The sequence below is a fragment of the Thermobia domestica genome, chromosome 13 (genome assembly GCF_964235325.1).
Source record: "Thermobia domestica chromosome 13, izTheDome1.hap1.1, whole genome shotgun sequence".
Taxonomy (NCBI): domain Eukaryota; kingdom Metazoa; phylum Arthropoda; class Insecta; order Zygentoma; family Lepismatidae; genus Thermobia; species Thermobia domestica.
In genome coordinates, this window is record NC_137466.1 from 81,242,416 (window position 1) to 81,269,074 (window position 26,659).

Below are 26,659 nucleotides of genomic sequence, written 5' to 3' on the forward strand. Positions count from 1 at the left end.
CCACGGCATGGCGCGTCCTCAGGTTGCGGATCGAGGAGAAGGCCTCTAGATATAGAGGTTAGCTGCGAATATACTGAATAAGCAGTCGCGGACAGACGACTAGGAGTGGTCCTCCAGCTTGGGAGTTTGGGTAAGGCTAATACCCTCATCCTGTAAAAAAAGGTACTTGTTCAGAAACATTCACAAAAGCCTCGGACAAGGACTGATAACTTGGCACGACCTCAGCAAAAGAAAATGGATATGAGATTTGGAACATGGAATATTAGGAGTCTTTATAGGGCAAGCGCGTTAAAATCCGTAACGAGTGAGTTAGAGAAATACAGGAGGGACGTAGTAGGAGTTCAGGAAGTTAGGTGGGAAGGAAATGGATCTGAGAATTCCGGAAATTTTACGTTCTTTTACGGGGAAGGAAATAAAAATCACCAGTTAGGAACAGGGTTTTTCGTTCACAAACGAATATTATCAGCAATTAAACGGGTTGAATTTGTTACTGACAGACTTTCTTTTATTACTCTTAAGGGACGGTGGTGTGATATTATTGTTTTAAATGTACATGCTCCAACTGAAGATAAGGGTGGCGATATAAAAGATAGTTTTTACGAAGAAGTGGAACGGATATTTGACCAACTCCCGCGATACCATATGAAGATTCTATTAGGGGATTGCAATGCGAAGGTAGGACGAGAGGATATTTTCAAACCGATTATAGGGAACGAAAGTTTGCATAAGGAAAGTAATGACAACGGTGTTAGACCCGTGAACTTTGCAACATCCAAAAACCTAATCGTGAAGAGTACAAAATTCCCACATCGCGACGTTCATAAATACACTTGGACATCACCAAACGGAAAAACACATAATCAAATTGATCACGTTTTAGTAGATAGAAGAAGACAATCTAGCATAATTAATGTCCGGTCGTTTAGAGGGGCTGATTGTGACACTGATCACTATCTGGTAGTAGCGATAATACGGGAGAGATTATCGTTGAATAAAGGTAATATTCAATGTCCGAAAACGGAGAGATTTAATTTAAAGAAATTAGAAGAGAGCCAGGTAAGAGAGGAATACCAGATTGAAGTTTCGAATAGATTCTCGGTCTTAGAAGACTCGGAGTGCACTAGTGTTGAGGATACTTGGATTGAAATTAGAGATAGCATTAAAAGTTCAGCAATAGAAAAATTGGGACACGCGGAAATACGTAGGAACAAACCATGGTTCGACCAAGAATGCATTAAACTAGCAGAGAAGAGAAAACAAGCAAAATTACGGTGGTTACAAAATCCGAATGAAATAACTACACAAAATTTCGCAGATATCAGGCGGGAAACTTCCAAAACTTTTAGAACAAAGATACGGGATTTTTTGAAAGCTAAAATTAAGGAACTTGAAGATAATAGTAAAAATAAAAATATTCGGGACATGTATAAGGGGATCAGTGAATTTAAGAAAGGCTATCAACCTCGTGCTTATATATTAAAGAAATCTGACGGAACAGTTCTCACTGATACGGATAGCATCTTAAATAGATGGAAAGATTTCTTTGACGATTTGCTGAACACGCAGCCAAAAACTAATGTGCGTGGAGAAAAGGAGATACACACCGCAGAACCGTATATTCCAGAACCCAATCGAATAGAAGTGGAAGCCGCTATAAATAAATTAAAGAAACACAAATCTCCGGGTGTAGATGAAATTCCGGCTGAGTTAATTTTAGCTGGAGGCGAAAAATTGTGGAACAAGATACACAAACTCATTCTCCTTATCTGGAACAAGGAAGAATTGCCACAAGAGTGGAAAGAGTCAATCATTGTTCCAATTCACAAGAAAGGCGACAAAACTGACTGTAATAATTATCGAGGCATTTCTCTTCTGTCAACATTCTATAAAATCCTTTCAAATATTCTGTTAGCAAGATTGACCCCATACGCGGATGAAATTATTGGAGATTATCAGTGCGGATTTAGACGAAATCGATCAACTATCGACCAAATATTTACCATTCGCCAAATACTCGAAAAGAAGTGGGAATACAATACCCCGGTACATCAACTATTTATTGATTTTAGAAAGGCTTACGACTCGGTTAGGAGAGAAACATTATACAACGTTCTTACAGAACTTGGAATACCGAGAAAGCTAATTAGATTAATTAAGATATGTTTAAGTGAATCCCAAAGTGAAGTCCGGCTAGGAAAATTTTTGTCCACGAGCTTCCACGTCGAAAATGGCCTGAAACAAGGAGATGCGTTTTCGCCATTATTATTTAACTTTGTGCTGGAATACGCCTTAAGGAAAATCAAAGATAGCAACCAGGGCCTAGAGTTGAACGGCATTCACCAGGTTATGGCATATGCTGATGATGTAAATTTAATAGGGGAGGGTAGGAGAACAGTAGAAATAAATGCAGAGATCTTATTAAACGCTTGCAGGGACATGGGTTTAGAAGTAAATGCAGAGAAAACTAAATACATAGAAGTGCGTCGGGACCGTAATACGGCAAATTGTGGAGGCGTTAAAATATTAAATAATGCTTTTGATAAAGTGGATACTTTCAAATATTTAGGACCAATATTAACAGACGAAAATCATATTCACGAAGAAATTAAATGTCGACTAAAAGCAGGGAATTCGTGTTACTACTCGGTTCAAAATCTCTTGTCGTCGCGAATTCTGTCGAGGAATTTGAAGCTTAAAATATATAAAACGATAATCATGCCTGTTGTTCTGTATGGTTGCGAAACATGGTCGCTTACTCTGAGGGAAGAACATAGACTGAAAGTATTTGAGAACAGGATCCTGAGAAGAATATTCGGACCCAAGAGGAACGAGAATGGGGAATGGCGGAAGCTTCATAACGAGGAACTACATAGTTTATACGGTTTACCCAACATTGTTAGGGTCGTCAAGTCTAGGAGGCTTAGGTGGGCAGGTCATGTAGCTAGAATGGAAGAAAGTAGAAACGCTTTCAAAGTCTTGACTGGTAGACCCATAGGAAAACGACCATTAGGAAGACCTAGGCGCAGATGGGAGGATAATATTAAGATGGGTCTCGCAGAGATAGGAATACAAAGTAGAAACTGGATGCAATTAGCTAAGAATAGAAGTCAGTGGAGAGCTTTTGTGAACGCGTCACTGAACCTCCGGGTTCCATAGGCCATAGAGTTAGTTAGTTAGTTAGTTAGTTGGTCTTATTTAATATCACTCATTACTTGCAACAGTTTGGTTTGGGCCATATAGCTAAGAGCTTCGAGCCTCTTCCCCTTGGTAACACGAAATATCTTTAACATAGATGACAACAAGCATCATAAGATTGCTTCCAGGCAAAGCAATTTGAAAAGTTAATGGAATAAATAATTATTTGCCATAGATAAAATTACAGTTTCTAATGTTACAAAAGGTCATTTGAACAACCAGATACTCCATGATAAAAATAAAATCATTTCGATGGTTGTTGATCTCTCTAGCATCTCTCTTAATTTAAGAAATAATTATTATTTATTTAAGAAATCCAAGAGGAATGCAAAAACAAATGAAGTAATTCCAAGAGATTATATTCGTTAATAGTATCGTATTTAGGGGGGCTTCCACGCTTAAGCTCCCCTCCCCCCGAAATTTTATTTACTATATTAAAGTAAATTAAATATCTTGCAGAATTTTAACATTTCCAGGACTAAAGTTAGCAAAGCTCCCCTCCCCCCGAAACAAAATCGTAAATACGCCACGTTATATTTCATCGTAAACATTTTGTTTTTATCAACATCAGGTTACCTAGTAGCTCGATGACATTATCTATATTCTTGTTTACCTATCATCACTATTATATATACAGTAGAGCGTCGATTATCCGAAGTAATTGGGGGACATGGGTGTTCGGAAAACTGGTTTGTTCGGATAATCGAACTGTACATGTTTATTTGCCAAAAAGAAGTACGTACAGTAAATTTATTCATAAAAAGAAGTGTGCTGATTGTTGAAACACAGCGACTGGCGGCTTGGCCGGTCAGCAGCACCTTATGAAGGCCCCATTAGAAGCCATGTTCCGCCAGCGGTGGCTCAGTGCGGCGACTACTGTGGGAAACTTGGTTTGGGAGTGAGGGGGATGATGGACGGTAGGGTGGGAGAGTAACAGGTGCGAGCGAGTACACAGTTCGGTTAAGCGGTCGTTCGGTTGACCGACGTTCTTATAACGACGCTCTACTGTATAACGTTGTCGAGCTACCAGATAACCCGATGCTTATATATATATATATATATATATATATATATATATATATATATATATATATATATATATATATATATATATATATCAGCATCGGGTTATCTGGTAGCTCGACAACGTTATCAATGTTGTTGTTTACCTGTCACCACAATTTCGTTCTATCAACATCAAGTTATCTGGTAACTCGACGAGGTTATCAATGTTCTTATTTACCTATCACTGCTAATTTGTTTTATCAACATCAGATTATCTGGAAGCTCGACGACCTTATCCAAGTTCTTGTTTACTGTCAACACTATTTTGTTTTATTAACGTCAGGTTATCTGGTTGCTCGACCTGGTTAATCTATGTTCTTGTTTATCTGACGCCACTATTTTGCTTTATCAACATCAAGTTACTTGGTAGCTCGATGACCTTATCTATGTTTTTCTTTACCTATCACAACTATTTTATTTTTATCAACATCGAGTTACCTGGTAGCTCGACGACGTTATCAATGTTCTTGTTTACCTACACTAATTTATTTCATTAACATCAGATTATCTGGTTACTCGAAGACTTTATCGATGTTTTTGTTCACTGTCACCACTATTTTGTTTTATTAACGTCAGATTACCGGGTTGCTCGAAGACTTTATCGATGTCCTGGTTTACCTATCGCCAATATTTTGTTTTATCAACATCAGGTTACCTGATAGCTGGAAGATGTTATCGACGTTCTTGTTTACCTGTCACCACTGTTTTGTGTTATGAACATCAGGTTACCTGGTAGCGCTTTCTCCTTTCAGTGGGAAGGTGAGAAGCAAACTTTGACGTCTCAGAACATTCATTTAAAAAGGACTGATTATACGTACTTCTATCGTGGTTCCAATATAGAACTTGATTATTGGTTATCTTTGTTGCATTCTGATTTATTGGAGTTTAACGACCATTTTCAGCATCTAGACTATGTAAAACAGACCTCTTGTTTAAAGTAGGGTCTGAACTATACTACTTGATGTTTTATCCGACACTGTTTGGCTCCACCAAAAATTACACTCGGAAACAATCTCAGTATTTTCTTTAGTCACTTGTGCACGTATGATGCACATGTTGTACTTTGAACAACCCTAAGCAAAAACGTGTTACCTCAGCCCCATTTTCTTCATTGTATAATAACTCAGAATGTTTTCCTCTTATGTTTCTTTTTCTATGTCCTACACACGTGACACTCGAGAAACAAACTGACCATTCGAAAAATCTCCAGGGAAAGAATTCTCGAAACGAAATAGCTTCCTCTTCCTTTCTCTATAAATATTTGATGCCTTAACATGATTATCACAGATGTCCTCCTTTCTCGATCCTGTTGCTGTTACTACTTCCTTTTGGAAGAAAAAAAAAGAAACAACATATTGTATATGATATCCTTTTCAGCAGTCTTCATCGGATTGTTATTTATGTATTCTTTGCCTTCCCTCTTTAGTACCATTTTATAAAACCTGCTATGGTATTTCCCGAGAAATGTTATATGAAATTTATTAAATTTTCATATTCATATCTTCTAGCTTGATAGAAATTTTCCACAATAAAATTTTATAGATTGATGGAAACTTTTTTCACTAGAATATTTTCTAAATTAATGCAATCTTTTCATATTACTACCTCATAGATTGGTGACCTTTTAGCATAACTTGTTAGTTTTTTTTTCAGAATAATTTATTCTAATTTGATGAAAAAAATCATATTAACACATCCTAGTTAAATGAAGTTTTTCGTGATAAAAATATTCGTTTCTAATTTCGTTGAAATTTTTCATATTAATACCTTGCAGCTTGATGAAAATTTCTTCCGCAGTAATATAAACTTAATGGAATTTTCTGTAACAATCATATTGTTTTTAAAATAAATTGAAAATTTAAATATTAATACCTTTAAGTTTTATAGAGATTAATTTACTATAATATTATCTAACTTCATAATAATACCTTATTGTTTGATTTTTTTTTTTTTTTCGTAGTCATAGTTTGAAATTTGATGGAAGTTTTATAACAATGATATTGGCAAAATTGATGGTAAATTTCCACATGTTAATACCTTCCACCTTTTAAAAATATTGTTTTAAAATAAATGGAATATCTTCTAGCTTCATGAAGATTAACTTACTATACAATTTTCTAACTTCTTAGTAATATTTTACGGCTTGATATTTTTCACAGTCATATTTTGTAATTGGATGGAAATTTTACCACAACAATATTGGAAAGTTGATGAAAAAAATTTCACATGTTAACACCTTTTACTTTGATGACATTTTTCACAGTAATACGAGAGTTATCCTAAAAGTAAGGTCTCCAAAGTGTTGGGGACGCAGAAAGACTGCTGTCTGTTGTTCCCTCATTCCTAAACAAGCCGGCTCACACCTCACTGAGACAAATTGATGTTTTTCGTATTAATACATTCTAGAAGCCTTTCATGGAGGCTCTTTCAATTCTTCTAATCTTTTATAATTTCATGGAAAATTTGTATGCTGATACTTTGTAGATTGATGGAAGTTCTTTTCATAATAAGTATCTGAGTAGATGACATTTCTTCATATTAATACCTTCTAGTTTTGTGTAATTTATGCGTAATAATATTTTTCAACTCCATAAAAAATTTTCATACTAATACCTTGTAGCATGGCATATTCTCTTAACACAATAATAATTTATTTTAATCGACTTTCTCGAAACTACATGCCAAGCACGTCAGCTTGTTTAGATCGATGACATTTATTAATTGAATCAGCAAAAGTGAGAGAAAAGAGTACATTTTACAGCACTTTACTTTTAGAAAATGGAAAGAAAGCTGCTTACCGGAAATACCGTTACTTACACACACCAGAGATGGAGTGGGTCAGTGGGTCAAGTTTTCTGAGTGGGTCAGTGGGTCGTGGGTCAAAAGCATGTGTCCCACTGTGACCCACCACCCACCATGACCCATTGCAATCCACCGACTCACTCTGACCTACCGACCCACTCTGCTCACTACATTGTAGACAGTATCTTCTGACGACTGGTGAATTTGTCTACGTTTTACTTTCAAGGTCTCCATTTCCCTCCTTTTCCATTTGTTTATGTTTACTTACCTGAGATGAGTATATTTAAGTGAAAAAATAAATTAAGGTACTTTTGGACATTGATATTTGTAATTGTAATAATAGCAATAGGACTTATACTACTACTTGGCTTTCGAGATACACAGCCTGTGAGTTTTTAGACGAGCTAACTACTGGAAAAAATACATTTTTGAATCACTGAAATATATAATTATATAAAAAATTGAATGTAACTATGTGCGCCTGGTCATCATGGCCAAATTACAAAGTCAAATGAAATGACTTTTGGTATATAGTTAGTTCTTAATCCAAACTGGGATGTTATCATATCGCTTTCATTATAATAATATCTTAAGGGGATAGTGGGGGTCCGAATTTTAGCGAAAAAAATGAGTATCTCGCAAGTAGTTAAACTTACGGAGCTGAAATTCAGTATATTAACTCTTTACTGAAAATAAACAAAATGTGTTCTAGCATTTTTCTAAAATTTCCCTTTATGGGGGAACTTTCTATATATGGAAAATTGGCAGTGAGTGGATTTGTAAAAAATAATCGAAAATGATCGATATTAGTTGAAAGAAAAATCAGAAACATTATCAATTCAGATACAAAAAACACAGTGTTTCGCTTCATATATCCATTGCATCGAACTTTGCTGAAGCTTATGTTTATTATATGGAGCTGTAATGTAAGCTTAATTACACGGAAATTGTAAGTTTGGACTGTACACATAATTATTTGGAAAATTTTAATTTTTTTTTCTTTCTTTACGTTGGTCTACTTACCTTGATTTGGGACTTTCAAATTTCATCCTTTTTTTCCACTGAAAAATGTCGATAATTCAACAAAGAAATAATTACATTATGATAATTTAATTAAAATTCATCGTAATTTGGCCCTTGACAAATACTTTACCATTTTATATCTTGAAGGTCAGATCCACCGTTATTGCAACAGAGTGGTGTTTAAGAGATTGACCGTGGAAATTCAAACTCCGATTAGTTAGAATTTCACAGCCTTGTTTTATTACAAGTGTAAACTCTTTAGTTAGTGGAGAGAAGGGTTTGGATTATGTATTTGAATTGACGTCAATGGATTTTGGTGGATCAGAGTAAGTCACGTTGAGTGAGAGTGATTCATGGTGGGTAGTGGGTGGTGGGTCAGAGTGGGTTATGGGTCATGGTGAGTAGTGGGTCAATGGGTCGTGAGTCAAATTTTTATTGAACCACGCCCTTTCTGAGACATACGCACAAAAGAACTAAACATTTGTAAGATACGCTAAGATAATCTGTTTCGCAAAATACCACAAACGTAATGAACTTAGATATTTAATTATACATACAGGGTTTTCATAGAGTCTGGACGGATTTAATTTGCTTATAATTTTCATAAAAATGCTCATAATGAAATCAAATAAAGTGCAAACGGTAGCGGAAGGATTAAATTTTTAGTTGGCTACACTGTTAGATAAGCAGCAACTCTGAACACGTTGAGAGAGGGAGAGGGAGGGCAAGGGTCAGTTTCTTACCAAATTCCATCCATTGTTCTTTTCATTGTTGTTTCAATGTTGACTGTTAAAAGTAAGTTGTAAGCTGTATTGGTGTGTGTGTCTTTTAAAGAAATAAATAAATGAAAAACTTCTCTGAGAAGACTATTTTTTTTTACCGTATCAAAGATGGCGTCGGTGAAAGAGAAAGCGCAATGTGTTCTGTGGTACGCAGAGCTAAAATCACCAATTCTGGTGTGTCGAAAGTTCACCAAAGAGTTCAAAAAGCCGGCACCGACTGAGAGTGCAATCCAAAAGTGGCATGCTAAGTTCTTGGAGACAGGAAGCGTTCTGGACCGTCCTCGAAGTGGGAAGCCGCCAACATCGCCTGCAACAGTGAGCAGGGTAAGGGAAAGCATCATCAACAGCCCACAGAAGTCGATTCCTAGACGGTCCATGGAACTCGGAATTCCACAGACAACCGTATTTAAGATAGCCAAGAAGACGATCAAGGCCAAAACGGAAGTTTATGCAAAGAAGCCAAGTGGTTTGGAGAACTTAAAGGACAAAATCAGGGCGTCTGTGGCTGGCATTTCGGATCAAACACGGCAGAACGCTATGAGTGGATTCCAGCGCCGCCTACGCGAATGTGTGGACGTAAATGGCGCCCAGTTGGAGGTGTGGCGGTGATTGAACTGAGCTGGTGCAGATTACAGGTAAAAATTTAATCCTTCCGCTACCGTTTGCACTTTATTTGATTTCAATATAAGCATTTTTATGTAAATTATAAGCGAATTAAATCCGTCCATACTTTATGAAAACCCTGTAAATTACTATCATAGAATATTCTACTTTATTTTTTGGAATATTCTTCTGTTTCCATTCAGGCTTTTGTCTCATCTTTGAAAATAGATGTTATTATTATGCTAAGAACATTGCAGAAATATTCAAAACATAGGGATATTTATTTATTTATTTATTTCAAGTTTCATGACGTGTCTCCCGTTCCAAATTTTCCAGACGTATGCTTCTACAGAAGTAGTATCCACTTCTAAACTTTCTCAACGGTTCTTATTTCCAATAACTTTCTTCCCTGGTTGCAGACTTAATTATGTGTTGTTGTTGTATTAATTATAAACTTTTTAGATAGGGAAAGCTCGGATCTTTTGAACGTTTCTGTAACAATTCTTCATTTATTGGTATCGTGTTTCAACACAGTACTTTCGTTTTTTGAGTTCTCCTTATGCTACTTCTCCTGTGATTTTAAATATGCAATCTCGAAGAGTTCACTCAAACTGTAGGAAGTAATAGGATGACCTGTAGGTTAGGGTTTCCAACTATGCTTTGGCCCATTCTGGGACAAATACTTGACGACACTCATATCTGGAGGTAATTAAGATTCGATTAACATATTTATTACTAGACAGGTTTTAATTAAAAAAAAAACAAATTATAAAGCTAGGTTTCAAAAAATTATAGATATAATTACTTTAATTACTATAATTTTATAATTTCTAACTCTGTGATTTTCAATTTTACAGTACATAACTGAGAAACATATTCCTATACAAAAAGTAATCTCTCAAGAGTCTCTCTATCATCTCCACAGACAGTAAAAAAAAAAAAATAATAATAATTATTATGACATATTTCACTAAACAAACAGACTCGTGCTTACTGAAATAAAAAAAATAAACTTTTAGTACTGCTAAAAAAATATCAAATCAAATCAAATTTTCTTTTAAATAATGGAATGTTTTAAAAGCAATTTCAGTGCAAAGAAAAGGAAACTCCGTGAACATACACGGAAAAGACAAACACCGATTGTTTTCCTTACTTACAACCACTGCTGCTGGGAACATAATGGTTGTCATCAGGGTCGTCGAGTGGGCGGCGACAGGGCAATTCCCCGGGACGACAAATCAACAAAATTCAAGGAATTCAGGTTGTGTTGGTAAATGAATTGTTTTTCTTTCTTAAATAATGTTAATTCAGATATTTTAATAAGATCAGGCCACGGCTAAGTAAACTTTATTTATTTATTTATTTATTTCATAAGGACAACATAACAGGCTTAATGTCCAGTTATAGTGTCGTGTACGTACTTATCTAACATACATTATTATACATACACAAATATACGTCGTTTAATTATGCAGAGTTATTGCCTGGCAATTGTTTTGAACTTGTTTTCGGACATACTAAATATATTTACTACATGAAATCTAATCATTTTGTTATATGAAGCTGACATTCTCCACAGAGGAGACTTATGTAATATCTTAATTATTGTTTTTCTACAATAGACTGTCCCAGTGTTTGCTGTTCTAGTCTTAATTATTGAGACACGTAATAGATAATACTTCTGAAACTAATTCCGGACTGTCAATTTTACCGTTTAATAATTTATGTAAGAAGAACAGATCAAATAGCCTTCTCCTTTTTTCTAAGATTTGAAAACTAAAATGCGTTATTAAGTCTTCATAGAGGACATACTTTGGGTAGAAACCGGTTCTCTTGTATGCAAGCATTTTTTAAAACTTTAAACTGTATATTTTTTATTGCATCAGAGTATTTAATGGCATTTGGTATCCAAACAAAACAAAACAAAACAAAACAAAAACAAAAGAACAGTATTCTAATTTTGACATCACATACGAAAAATATAACCTTATAAATGTTGATCCTTTCTAGAAATCCTGCCCTATCCTATAAATTAAACCTAGGTTTCTATATGCACTACTCGTTATTGCCTCAACATGTTGAGCAAAGCTTAATTTGCTATCAAATATAACTCCTACATCTTTGATAGTATTTGGAATAGACAAGGAAGCGCTACTTATTGTATAGGTAAAAATAAATGGATTTTCCTTCCTCGCGAAAGATACAGATTTACATTTGAACACATTCAGGACTAATTTATTCTTATCACACCATATTTAAACTCTCTGTAGATTCTGTCGAAGTTTCATTCTGTCATCAATTGAACTTACTTTGGAGTATAATTTGAGATCATCGGCAAAAAGAACTTGAGAAGTTTTAATACACAGAGGAATATCATTAATAACAAGAAGAAACAACAGGGGACCTAGATTAGATCCTTGAGGGACTCCCGATAGAGTATTGAACTTGAATAATCCTAGACGATGTTTTACTTTACCGGTAATTTTCAACTGGAACTCTCTCTAGCCCTCTGACAAAAGCCATTGTAACGGACCAAAATTTTAGATTTTGTTAGTTACAGACGCTTTTAATACTTTAAGAAATAACATAGTTTTCATCTCCTAAAATAGATAGTTCTATGACAAAAAAAGGAATTTGTAGAATTATTTATTTGTGTCAAAGATGTTTTATATGCAGAAATGCTATAAATATATAAATTCGGATTATTTTTAACATTTAAAAATTTTATACTTATTATTAAATCTCCTTCCTTATTACTTATGAATATTTACATGGGTAATAGTATACATGAGAACCCCCTGTCTTCCGTGCGCGAGGATACTTCATATTATATATTTATACGTTACCAAATTAAATCAGTGCGTTGACTTCATTATATGTGCTTAACATTCTATTTTTACTTTCTAGAATAAATTTTGTTGATTTCGATTCGAAAAATGTTAAATATTTTTAAATTTATATCATGATGCAGACCAAAATCCTTGTTGCATATAATGTAATGCGCTATAGCATATAAAGTACAAGGGCAAATAGGTACGTTCTTTTTTATTTTCGTACCAGTGGATAAGTAAATGAAAGTGGGTTTGTTACCCCCTTTCTAAGTTCGTAGATACTCAATGAATAATCCCTAAAAGTATGAGCGTCCAGCTTCTTCTGGAACTCAGACGGTCTTACGTATACTATATCCAATGTGATGACTATGACTATGTTCTAACTTGTTCGAAGAAAAGAAGAAAATATATATACTGTTGTTGATTAGAAGAAGTGAAATATGGATCTAGTTTGTTAACGACGGGATATAGTTAAAATAATGTTATTGTGACATGGAAATAATAATAAATATGTGTGAGTAAACTAGTTACGGCTCCCCTCAACTTATTCTTCTTTACCTCACCTTCAAATGTGATCAACTCATTATTTTGGTATATCCATATACAGGCGTAATAAAATGCAAGTAAGGAAATTAAGTTTTGACGTTGAAGTTGCTGTTCTTTTGATTTATAGAATCCTGAAGTAGTGTAGATATAGGTATATACAGTAAAACCTGTCTTTAACGGACCCTTTATTAAACGGAAAACTGTCTTAAACGGAAATATTTCACGGTCCCATGAATTTTGGAGAACAAAACGTGTAAAAGTCCCTTTATTAAGCGGAAACTGTGTTACGCGGACAACGGAAAGAAAAATAAACATTTAACGGAAAATTCTGAGTTCCGGACTACAGCGTTTAGACATTCTGTGAGACATATACATTACGCTGTCTGCGATAAAATGTTCGTTCTTTTGTTAAATATTTCTGGACAGTGTTGACCTTTCCCAACCACTACTCATATTCACCCCCACAAATTGTCCTTAATCCCCGCAACTTAATCAACAATCATACGGAATGTCGGAAAGAAGAAAACGAGATAGAGGAAGAAGAGTAATACGATACCGAGTTCGAAGAAGAGTGTAGAATAAATACATATCAAGATGCTCTCAGAAGTTTAAAGGAACTGCAAAAATTTGCCTTACGGAAAAATGATTCTGATTCACTTATTATAATTTCTCAGGCTAAAGTGTATGCGGAAAGTCAAGCAGCCAAGCAGCAATGTACACAGAAAACCCTGCTTGGCTATTAGAAAAATAAAGAAAACGTGTGCATAGTATATTTTGTATTCATTTTAATTTTTTGTGTATTTATTTGTAGAAGAAAGAAGTACTGTAATAGAACAATGTACGTACAGCAATATATTTTCTCAGTATGCCCCTTTATAAGCATGTATTTTAAAAAAAAAGAAATGAAAGGTCTACCTCCACTAAGCGGAAACCTGACTTTAACGGAATTTTTTGCAAGTCCTGCTCGATTCCGCTAAAGACAGGTTTCACTGTATTTCCTAACGTGTACTGGGTGGCTGAAGGAGATATATGAGAGTCGACTAGTGATATTACAGATGGATTCCGCGTATAAATAATAATTCAAGTTCGAGCGGATGTTATGCCGAACTGAATAAAATAATGATTGGTGTTGAATCCGATGTATTTAATGAATCACGCTGTTGACCTTAATTTGATGTTCGCCTTTGTACATGTAGATGTTCTATTATGTGACTGCACACTTCCTGGTCTGCTTACTTTATGCTGACGTCGAATAATCCTGCCATGTTTAAAGACAACGCCTGGTAATACAAAATACCATTCACAATTAGGGATTCCAATCTAAGGCGAATCTGGAGAAGCGATGTCCTGAACCCTTTATTTGATGTAACAATTCTCTATGTTGTCGAATGAGAAAACAGAATGTTATACCATTCACTTAAAAAAACTGATATAATAACAACATTTTTGTCTGTTACATTCTGATCTTACATTCCATATTTAAATCTAGGACTACAGAATAAACTCTGGTTGTTTTTCATAACAGGGGGCTCTTGGAAATTCATGCCCCAGGCGCTTACAACCCACACGACGGCCCTGGCTGTCATCTCAGCTGAATTTTTAAGTCTGTATTCTTTCCTGGGACTTGCTTTCCGATAATTGCAGACTTCCATTTTATTTATTTATTGTAACCAATCTACTGTACATTTATTATTCAAGAGGCGGGTGATGGATTTCCGGGATTTTAGCTGTCCCGATGAAGAGAAAAATTCCTCCGGGACAAGTCACAGAGTTCCTGGTGAATTTTGCCCAAACTATGAGAGTTGAAACCTTACCTGTAGTACGTTCGAACTTCTTTACTGTAGCAACGTTTCATAACTCCAATGAACACCTTGTCAAATAATTACGGTTTGTAGCTAGTATGAGGTACCACACGTACCATTACTACATGTGTGTATCCAAAGTGTATACTGTAAATTAACTTTTAAATCCACTAAAGAGAGTTAGTAAAGAAGCAGGCACACCCACAAGGGAGGGAGACACGGGTGCGGACTCCCCCCAAAAAGCTTCCTAACTCAGCACACATTTGTACACTTTCTCAAATAAAACTATGCTTGTTTAACAAAGAAATAATTGATGTAGCATGAAAATTTACATATCATCGATACTTTTTCTCTTATGAAAATAATCTAGTTCTGGTATTTTTTCAGAAGTGTTTTACATTTACTTATAGTCTTTTCAGGTGCAGAATAATACCATATAAACGTAATGGTTTGTAGTGTTGAACCCTCTCTAAAGTTTGGACTCCTTCCAAGGAAAATTTCTGAGTGCACGCCTGCTGTAGAATAATACCCGTTTTTTACTATATAAACATGGTGTCTTATGGACTCTTCAAACTTTGGATCCTCAGAACAAAAATTGCACGCCTGGCTTCCTCGGTTTTGGAAAATTCTGCTTTCAGGGACAGAGGGAAATTTCTGTAAAATAAATATTTTAGTTTTTCGTTTAGTATTAATGAAATGTTGAAAGTGAAGAAACAGTTAAACGGTTTATAATTAACTTTTAACTAAGTTAGCACTTGGAATAACCTGAGTTTTTAAATCATATTTTTATTCAATTTTATGTCTTAATAATTTTGTGTAATGAATGACAGGGTTTAAAATATATTTTAATTCAAAATTTTCTTTTTATCTGTTCTACCCTTGTGAAGAATGTTCACTTCTGCTATGATAAGGTACATGTAATAATCTAAATTAAAGTAAAAAATAAAAATGTTTTGCACCCCTGGCGGGATTCGAACCCGCAATCCTCGGTTTAGGAGACCGATGCCTTATCCATTGGGCCACAGGGGCTGTTAATTATATGCTTCTAACAAACATAGAAGAAGCACCGGATATCCCCCCCCCCCACTTTGTTATTGCATAAGGATACTTCTTTGATTACTGTTTGCTTTGACGAAGTGTGGAAGAGTTGGAACGCGCATGATCATGAAACGTGAGCTATGGGCTCTCGTACGATAAACAGTTTCTTGAGGATGACACATAGTAGCGACCTTAGTAAACAACATACTTACCACATGTGTCATAACCAGGCAGCTAGATGAATCGTGCAATAAGTAATTGGTGATTTTATGTATCACTTCTTAGGATGATTAGCTTTTGAGATTTGCAAGATCCCTCGTGAAAAGAAAAATAGTGAGATCCAGAGCCATAGATAACTAGATGAGAAAGTGCGGCCTGATTCCTTTAGAACATTTTTGAGCTCCACCGTAACTAAGCGGTTAGTGTACGCGCCTTTGTCGTGGGATATCCAGATTCGATTCCCGGCGGGAGCTCATGTGGTTCGGATTCCACGTTAATCAGTAGGTCCACGTCTCATATAGCCTCGCTTCTGAAAGGGACGGTAAACTCAAAATCAACTCACCTCCTTTAGAACATTGTTTTTTTTTCCCGCAGAAATGAAACTAGTATCCTTGAAAGATTCCCTCCAATCTCAGAAATGAAAATGAAATGAAATTAAATCTTTCAGTTTAACGTCGCACGCTTAAATCTGTTAATCGAAGGGAGACGGATGATTAAGGCAAGTGAATGATGATGAGAAAGAATTGATAGAATAAAAATGTGTGAGGAAACGGATGTTCAACGAGAAAACTCACACGTCACGATGTTGTCCACCACAAATTTACTTGTCTGGGGATCGAACCATGGATATCACGCAGCAGAGTTAAGTGCTCTACCGCAGAGCCAATAGAAATAAAAGGTCATAGTTCTCCTAGCAAAATATCCTAGTTATCTAACGCTCAAGGCCCATTTCTTTTTATATATTTTCTGCATTTTCATTTATACGAGCATTTAAACAGAAAAAAAAGTCACTATAACTATTTGAGCTTTTCATATCTTCAATGGTATGTAACCTTTTCACGTATGAAATTAAAACCTCGAAACACTTAAGAGTCTTCATCCCGGCGAAATTAAAACACCGCTAATTTTACAGTAATTGTGTGATATCTTCAAATAGATAAAAGATAATCAAAATGTGGAACAAGAGCGCCCTAGACAATATTATTTTACATGAGAAACCGTTATCACGACTCACTTATCTGCTTTCGATTTCAAGCCATTTTGAAAATCGGCTTTTATTTTCGCGTTTCTAAACGGCTGAAAACGGAAAGCTACTAGGTGACTTGTGGTAACGGTACCTCACGCAAAATAATATTGTCTAGGGCGCTCTTGTTCCATATTTCAATTATCTTTTATCTATTTGAAGATATCACATAATTACTGTAAAATTAGCAGTATTTTAATTTCGCCGGGATGAAGACTCTTAACGCAAGAAAAGAATTCATGTGCAAAGGGAACAATTTTTCATGACAGTAACGTCGAAAATGAAATCTTTCAATTTAGCTTCCTATGATTATGCCCTTTAGGCTAAGGGAGACGATGATTAAGGCAAGTGAATGATGATGAAAACATTGGTGGAATAAGAATGTGGGACGAAACGGAATTACCCCGAAGAAACTACGGACACGGTGTTATTTTACCACAAGCTTACTTGATCGGGAATAGAACCAGAGTCCCCATCCACAAAAGGTGAGCACTCTACCATTGAAACTGGAAGTTGTAGTAGGTAGATTTTTGCCACTTTCATCTTTAGTAGAAGGACAGGAGTGAAGAAGAAATATATTCTTGGCACGCTTAATTGATTCCAGGAAACACTTCTCACTATTTGTGAGAGTTTTTATTCTATTGCAACTAACGCTAAAACCGGAAGTGGTTGATTTGTGCTATTTCCAATTTTAGTAGAGATATTGGAGTGGAGATGAGAATGTAATATTGATACGATTAATATATTACAGAAACCCGCTTCTCATCTTCCATCACGATTTTTATTATATAACGATCAACTTAAAACCGGAAGTGGTTAATTTCTGCCCTTTCCGGTGTCAACTGAGGGCTAAGAGAGAAGATGCCACCCATTCCTAGAGTGCTAAATTGATTCCAAAAAAACTACTTCTCGGTATCTCTTAGTGTTTTGATCTATGTAAATCAATATTGAAACAAGAAATTGTAGTAGGTTTCTGTCATTTCCGGATTTGGTAGGGAGTTAAGAATAAAAGATGAAATAGGTTCTTGGGACTCTTTAATTGATTGTAGAAACCCGCTTCCCGTTACCTGCTACCGGTTTTGCTCTACAGTAGTTAACGTAAAAACGGGAAATAATTGATTTCTATCTTTTCCGATTTGAGTATTGCGTCAATCAACGAAGTATTTCCCCTAACTTTGGACCCTTTAAATTCCGATTAAATTTGGTGATAATCCATCAAGTAGTTCTTGACGCTTTCTGTCTCCCGGAAGGATAAATGGACAGGAGAAATATAAAAAGCAGATTTGATAAACTAATATCCTTAATAAGGAAATAATAATGTTCCACTATGATTTTAGTAAAAAAAAAATCGATTGTAGCGTATATACTTTCTTCGAAATATTTCAATTGCATATGACTGAGATCGATCAAAAATAAGGAAGTGAGTTACCTCAATCTTATAAAACACGTGCATGTAACCATACGTCTGAAAAAATCTCAAATTTTAATTAAACATTAAAAAAAAAAGTCCTCTTTGATAGCTCAGAATTACCATTGGTATCATTATTGCTTAGGGTTGAAATTACTTAGGGACAAGGAGTGAATTCATCCCATTTTCAGAAACACATGTTTAACAATAACTTTTCGTAAAGAAGGGGACATGGTGACTCAGTTGTAGAGCGCGCTTAATTCTGGTTCGTGAGGTCCGTGGTTCGATATCCAGTCAAGTAAATTTGTAGCATTGTAACATTGTGTCCATGGGTTTTCTCGGGGTACTCCCGCTTCCTCCCACATTTCATTCCACCGATTCTTCTATCATCATACATTTGCCTTAATCATCCGGTCTCCCTTAGCCTAACAGACATAATGATGGGACGTTAAACTGAAACAAATTATTTTCTTTAAAAATGATAGACTTTGAAGAAATTTGCCGTGTAATTTCTTGAAGTCTCTTCAATAGGATTATTAGTTGGGATTAAAATCAAACAGACACAAACGGATGAATTCACATGACCTTAAACCGAGTTTCGTTTCACATTGCGAGACTATGATAAATTTCCAACCTACAGAGATTCGATGCTGAGACCGGAAGTAGCAGATTTTTCATTTCCGGATGCACATAGTACAGGAACAACGTCACCGATGAAATCTATATTTTGGATGCTGAATCAATGTCAAAAGCAATTTTTGCTGTCTCCAAAAGATTTAGGCCATAGAAACTAATACATTTTGAAATCGAAAGCAGTATTTTTTTTTTTTTTTTACTCCCGGCTTCAATTGAATAATAGAAACTGAGATGGAATATATTGTAGGATATTGAACCCATTTTCCTCGTAATTCTTATAATTTTTGCTCTATAAGGATTCAAAATTGAAACCAGAGCTCCTTCGTGACTAAGCTTTAGAGTACGCGCCTTTGAAGTGAAGACCTGGATTCGATTCCCGGCCGGGAGCTTATGTGGTTTGAATCTCACGTTAAGTTGTAGGATAACATCTCATATAGTCTCGGTGCTGAGAGGGCGGCTAAACCAAGGGTGCACCCACGGAGGGACTCCACTGGGTTTGGACCTCCCTCCGAAATTTCTTAACTCAACATACATTTGTACACTTTCTCAATACAACTATACCTGTTTTACATGGAAATGATTGATGTTGGATGGATATTTGGTCTTACACTTCATGTGTACTCTTTCTCTTATAATACGATCTAGTTCTATTATTTTTTCCAAAAAATATAAGTGGAAGTATTTTATAATTACTTATCGTCTTTCCAAGTGCGGAATAATAACCTTTCAATACCACATAAACATAGTGGTTGTAGTATTGGATAGAGGATGGCCACAAAGTTCCGGTTCCGACGCAATCGGTTCCGCAAGGAACCGGTTCTCGGAGATCCCGTTTTCAGAACCGGGTCCGGAACCGGTTCCGGACCAGGATCCGAAAACCCGGTTCCAGAACCAGATCTTAGGAACCGGTTCCAGACCTGGATCCGAAAGCCCCCAAAGACAAGTAAAGGAGGCACAAAGTTCACCTTCAAAACACTGCAAAGAGGACCATGCGCTTGTGGCGTCCCCGTCCAGACCCGATTGTGCTACCGGAAAAAAATTTTTTGGTCCACCAGTGGGTGTTTAACCAAATGAGTTGGCCAGTTTGTCTGTTTAGCAAATGAGTTTGCCAGTTACCCAGTTTATTTAGCCAAATGAGAAGCGGCCGCCGCCTGGGCGCCTGCCTGTCGCTTCCATCATTTCATCTAGCACACTGTTCACAGCCTGCCAGCAGCTCGGTTTAGCGTAGGGTTGGTCACAAAGTTTCGGTTCCAGCGGAACTGGTTCCGCGAGGAACCGGTTCTTGGAGATCCGGTTTTCAGAACCGGTTCCGGAACCGGTTCTAGACCTTGATCCGAAAACCCGGTTCCAGACCTGGATCCGAAAAACCGGTTCCGGAACCGGATCTTCTAGAACAGAATTCGTTCAGACCCGAAAACCGGTTCCACCAGGAACCGGTTCTGGCCATCCCTAGTATTGGATCCCTCAAAGCCAACAAACATTTCTGGGTGCGTGTCTGTCAAGAAGCATTACTGAAAGGTCAGGCAAAGTGGACCCTGCTCCACTTAGCTGACAAACAAGTATCTACATTAGCAGTTAATTGGTGATGATATTCATTGTAAGGCCACGCTAATACAATATAACATACAGCAATACATTCTACTTAATACTACATTGCATATCTAATCTTACATGAACCAAGTACAGGATAAAAACTATCAACAAATTTATCTCTGGAAATCTTTCAATATCGTCCCCAGACATAAATTTCCGTGTCTTCACTTGCACTCAATGGTTCCCTTACTGTAATTTTTCACACGTGAATGCACGTGCAACTTCCACCGTGGGATACAGTTGTCAATTCACTGTAATAAAATCCACCAGCAGGAAAAAAAAAAAGCAGTTTACTTTTTCCGACCGGGTCCATAATACTCGAACTACCATTACCTCTACACATTTTTAGCTACTGAGTGACTTAATAATTTATTATTATTATTTTTTTTTTACCCTCAAAATTTCAATGACAACTTTTGTCATAATCTTTAGTAGACATCTCTTCCTAAGTACTAAGAAATCAGTCTTCAGTGAAAGTTTAGAATTAGTTTTTGGATTCCGCAAAATTTGAAAAACTTTTAACAAATGAAATCATGTCTGATATAACTTTGGTGCTGAAAAGCAACAATAAATCAACGAACTGGTGTACGATATTCGTAGTAGATCTTACATTGTGATGATTTTCTCTATTTTTCAAAAAAAAAAACAATAAGGTTGAAAAATGGAAAATATAATGCAGAGTATGCAATAATATAGACATTACGATTTTTATACACAGTCAACAAGGGTCGAGGCGATATTCCATCTCTGCCCATGTGATTAAATATTAGTTTGGTCGAGCTCCAGTTCATGTATTTAAAAAAAAATCAGTGTCCACTGAAGCTCAAGAGGATTCCCTTTTTTGTTCATGTCTGGCTCCACTGTTTTATGAAGCAGAAATCGTTATTGATGTGACGAGGCAGTTAGGAATCAAAATTCAGCTCCACCCATTCTATAAATGTTTCTCTTCCAGCAAGTTGCGGGTTTATATCATTTGTGAAGGAATCTTCGTTTGTTTTTTTTTAAATCCTACTTCCTTGTTTTTTTGTAATAGATATTTATATATATGTGTGTGGGTGGATGTCCGAATCGCATTTCAACTAAGAGTGGTTTCTAGTGGAAACACACGTATTTGACACAGTAGTGAACAAATGGATTTTCTAAAAAGAAAAGAAATGTATGCTGGTATTAATCGTCCAACAAGCACTCCATGACAACCGTATTTTTCTCTTTTATACGCTCCCGATATATGTATATTATACGTTCTCGATGTTGTCAAATGTAAAAAGCTTCTTGGAGGAGTTAATTTATTCTTCAGGTAAATAAAAATTGTATCAAACATTGCAAAGATACCTAAGAAGCAAGCAGTAATTGCACCAGAGAGGAAATGTCTGTACTCCTGGGTCTTTAGTCCAACGGACATGATCCAATTGTACTTAGAACCGCCTTCTATAAATTTTGGCAATGGATACATTGGCCCAACCCCTCAAATTTTCGGAAAGGGTGCATAGTACCACTTCAAATTTTAGAAATTCCAAAACTAAAAGTTTAGTGTGGTAGCAAAGAACCATTAGGTTCCTCTGTAAATTTGTTTGGTCCGTCTCGTTCCATTTCAAAGGGGAAAAATGCCCTTCAAAAATCAAAGATTTTAAAACTTATTTAGCCTCCTTGATGAGCCTTTACCATGTTATATGGTTGTGAGGATGTGTACTGGGTTATATTCGGTTTCATAAGACGTAGGTACATTGATATTCTCCTCTTAAATTTTGAGAAGGGTGCATTCACCCGTTACATTCAGGAATCATCAAAAGACAAGATTTGGCAAATGTTCTTCGGGATTCGAATACGTATTTCCGTAGATTTGGTTGCAACTGCTTGTTCCCTTCCATGGGTGAAAAATATTGCCAAACAATAAGCATAAGTGTAACCACGTGTTAGATTATTGACTGAATGTATCTGTTACGAGATGCCTTACGAGTATTACATAATATGATCCCATGAATTAGTATATGAGTCCGTTCTCTCTCACAAGACAAGGGCACTATGGTACACATACATGCCTCTTAAATTTCGGAAAGGTTGTGATGGCACACCGCTTAAAATTTATTTTAATAAAAATATTAATAGTTCTCTAGGTCTTAAGTATCATCATCTTAGGTCAGCAGTCTCTTAATTGATTTCACGCAGTTTTTCGTCCTTCTCATTTTCTCGTAGCTTTTCTTCCCTATATCTTGTATTATTTGGCCTTCTTTTGGGTATTTTTCCTTCTTCAATTCCTTATATAATTCTAAACTGTGCGCGCAGAAGAAACAGTGTAAGTCAGAAATTGGCCTAAATGAGATAAGTCGAAATCGGAGATCTATGTGTCACGCTCCACCTTCGGTTAATTTCGTATAAGTCAACTCTAAATATGAGTTGAATTATTGAATCTTGGTATTGTTAATATAAGTGATTTATACTTATGCTTGGTAAAATAAAACATCAGCTCCTGAAAACCTATGTTTTTTTACTTATACCTTTTTTCCCGCGCAGTCTACAATTATCAGCGTGATTCCACCATGTCTTATAATGTGTCCAATCACCTTAGAGGGGCGTTTACACCTAGTCGATTTGCGTTCGATTCAGTTGAATTGACGTCACTTTCAACTTAATCGACCGTGTAAACTGGACTTCAACTTAATCGCGTGTTGATCGAAAGCGACTAATCGACTAGCAACTGAATTGAAAGACGTTCTATTTTCTGTGGTCGATTCTATTTTCTTCTGCTATAACATCGCAAATTGTACCAATTACTTTTTGCTTGGACATCTTTAAAATTGCCAGTCGATTTCGAAAATGAAATGAAATCTTTAAGTTTAACGTCCCACGGTTATGCCGGTTAGGCTAAAGGAGACGGTGATAATGAGAAATAAGTGAAATGGTGGAATGAAGAAAGTGGTAGGAAACGGGAGAACCCCGAGAAAACCCACGCACACGGTGCTTGTCCACCACAAAGTTCACTTGGCGGGGGCTGGGATCGAACCCGGGACCCCAAGCACCAGAGGTGAACGCTCTACCACTGAGCCACCGCGGCCCCCAGTCGATTTCGAATCGACCAGAGGAGAGCGAGTCGACAAGGAGCATTCAATTTCGGTTAAAACAATTGAACACATCCATCGATCTCATTTGGTTTAGTTGCTTCGATTTAGTCGCAAATGCAGCGAGTCGATTTAGCCGTGCGACTAAATCGACCAAGTGTAAACGCCCCATATCTCGTCTTTTCGAAGGGGCAGGTTGATACAGTGATAGATCGCTTACTTCTAGTGCGTGGTGCTCCTGCTACGATCTCCGGCCAATTCAGTTTCTGGTGGACAACATCGTGTCCATGAGTTTTCTCGAGGTACTTCCTTTCCTCCTATATTCTCATTCCACCAATTCTTACATCATCATTCATTTGCCTTGATCATCCATCTCCCTTACGCTAAAGAACATAATAGTCGGACAGTAAACTGAAAGATTAATTTAATTTCATTCCCTTTTTCTCGAAATATTCTTCAGTATGCTCCATTTTTCTCCTACCATTTCCAATATTCTTTTATTTGATATCTTGTTGATCCATATAATTTTCAATAATGTTCTATAACACCACATTTCAAAAGCATCTATTCTCCGTTTTCCCTCTTCCTCTAGTGCAAATGTCTCATATCTATAAAAGGCCGTACTCCATACGTATGCTTTTAAGGGCCCTTTCTTCAGTTCTATCTTCGGATCAGGCATCACGTGCCAAAAGTTGTTGGCGTTCTTTGGGAAAAATCACGTACAACAATAACGAGCATTAATTAGTAATAAATACTTTAGATATGTGCCAAAAAATTGTTTACACAGACTTTTTAAAATTCAAATAGAAGACAATTATTCTGTAGAGTACGAAAAACTTCTAAATTCTACAGAAAATAACCTACAGAGAGGATTGGCTGAAAATGACAATTATGTAAGATCAGCAAAGTCAATTCAGACTGTACGTTCAGGGTTTTAGTATGACATTTACTGCATATGTTTCAGAAGAAACCATGTAATATAGAACAACTTGCACTCTTAGCTTGAAAGAAGCAATGGATTTACTTGTTTTAAATTTGCTCAACATACGAACTGCATTATAGGGTACAGTGCAACATGCAGATATAAAAGTGAGACAAAAATTTTACGTTCTCAGCCGCCCTTGTCACATCAATAACAATTTCCACTTCATAAAACAGGAGCAGGGCCTTATAGCCTCAGCGGACTCTAGCTCTGATAAACGGTCTTGAGCGCTCGCTTGGCCCAACCAACCAGCCACTGCAAAGACCGGATGGAATAACCCAGCTCGTTGGAGCTAGCATGCATGGAAAAGAATTTCACATCTCGCTTATTCTTACTATGCCTTCCTTCCTTTTGCATTCTTTTTCTGAGTAAAAGAAGAATATTTTTTTTTGTTCCGAGCTACAAAATGAGAAGTACAGTAGGTGAGAATGAAGACAGCGATGAAAAAAGAGAAAAATGGTAGAACAAAATAGCAATGTGATAAAGGAAGTAAGAAACTAAATGAAGAGGCGAAAATAAGATTTCAGTGAGAAAGAACTGTTGAAAAAAAAAAGAGAGAAGCAAAATCTCTTTCCATGCTCTTCTCCATCCACCTCTCACCCCAAGTTCTACGTCGGTGCAGAAGCTCATTGCGTGAGGAAGTGTAGATAGCAAAGCCCTTCTTTTTCCCTGTTGACCCATCTCAGACAGTAAATCATCCAATTTATTCTCTTAGTGACCTAATATTCTCGACAGTGTAAGTTTCTCGCTTTTTCCTACCTTCATTTTTAATATTTTCTTCTGAAGAAAACAAGGGTAAGGTATTATCAAGAGATTTTTTTAACGAAAAAAATATAGAAAATCAAGCAAAACGATTTAGTTATCTGATCCAGAACATTTCACTTTAATGAAAAGATATACACGAACTAAGAACTCCTTATTTTACCAACCCATGAAGGACTATAGATAACTAGATGGCTTTTTCCTCGGTGATGTGTGGTAAGCACATTGGAAACCATTACCGCTATGTAAATCAATTTCGGTCCCTATTAGGTAAGCCAGCCTCTTAATTTCTCATCTTCTTGAATCAACATCAAAAACTTCGCTACTTACGGTTTAGTTACCTCTCGATTTTCTCACGTTGACTCAATACTTAAATACTTTACAACCTATTAGTTCAGCTAGCTTCTCAGTTTCTCACGTAGTTGGATAAACACTGAAAAGTGCGCTATCTATTAGGTCAGCTGGAATATCAGCTGAATCAACATTAAAAAGTTCGCTATGTACGTATTAGTTCAGCTAGCCTCTCAATTTCTCATGTTGTTGAATCAATATTACAAGTTCGCTATGAATTAATTTGACTAACCTCTCAATTTCTCACGTTACTGGATCAAACGTGAAAACTTCACTACTTCTTAGTGTTGATAGTTTCCCGATTTCCCGTGTAACGTGGGTTCATATCACCAAGGGAAGGCGCGTCCTCACGTTGAGGATTGAGAAGACCGCTAGATACAGAAGTTGGCTGCGAATGTGTTGAATAAGCAGTCACTGACAGGCAACAAAGGTAACCCTCCAGCTTGGGAGTTCGGTGTAAGGCTAACTACCTCATCGTATAAAAATAGGCGCTTGTTCAGAAACACTCACAGAAGCCTTTCGGACCAGGAGTGATGACTTGGCACGACCTCAGTAAAGTAAAATGGATATGAGATTTCAAACATGGAACATAAGAGGTCTTTATAGAATAGGCGAGTTGGTAATGAGTTGTAATGAGTTGGAGAAATATAAGATGGACCTAGTAGTTGGAGTTCAAGGGAACTAGATGGGAAGGAAAGGGAACAGTGAAGTTCGGAAATTTTACGTTATTTTACGGGGAAGGAAATATAAAAATCATCAATTAAGAACATGGTTTTTCGTTCACAAACGAATAATATCAGCAATTAAACGGTTTGAATGTGTTACTTGATAGACTTTCTTTTATTACTCTTAAGGGTCGGTAGTGTGATATTATTGTTTTAAATACACATAGCCAAACAGAAGATAAGAATGACGATATAAAAGATAGCTTTTACGAAGAA

General features: G+C 36.3%; 1 protein-coding gene and 1 non-coding gene across 2 annotated transcripts in view; both read right to left on the reverse strand.

Moving 5' to 3' along the window:
• LOC145667656 (uncharacterized) overlaps nucleotides 1–26,659 on the reverse strand; it is a 459,855-nt gene that overhangs the window by 79,025 nt on the left and 354,171 nt on the right. The window lies entirely within an intron of this gene.
• On the reverse strand, nucleotides 15,606–15,678 carry TRNAR-CCU (transfer RNA arginine (anticodon CCU)). Its single transcript has one exon. It is a non-coding gene; the product is annotated as a tRNA-Arg (tRNA).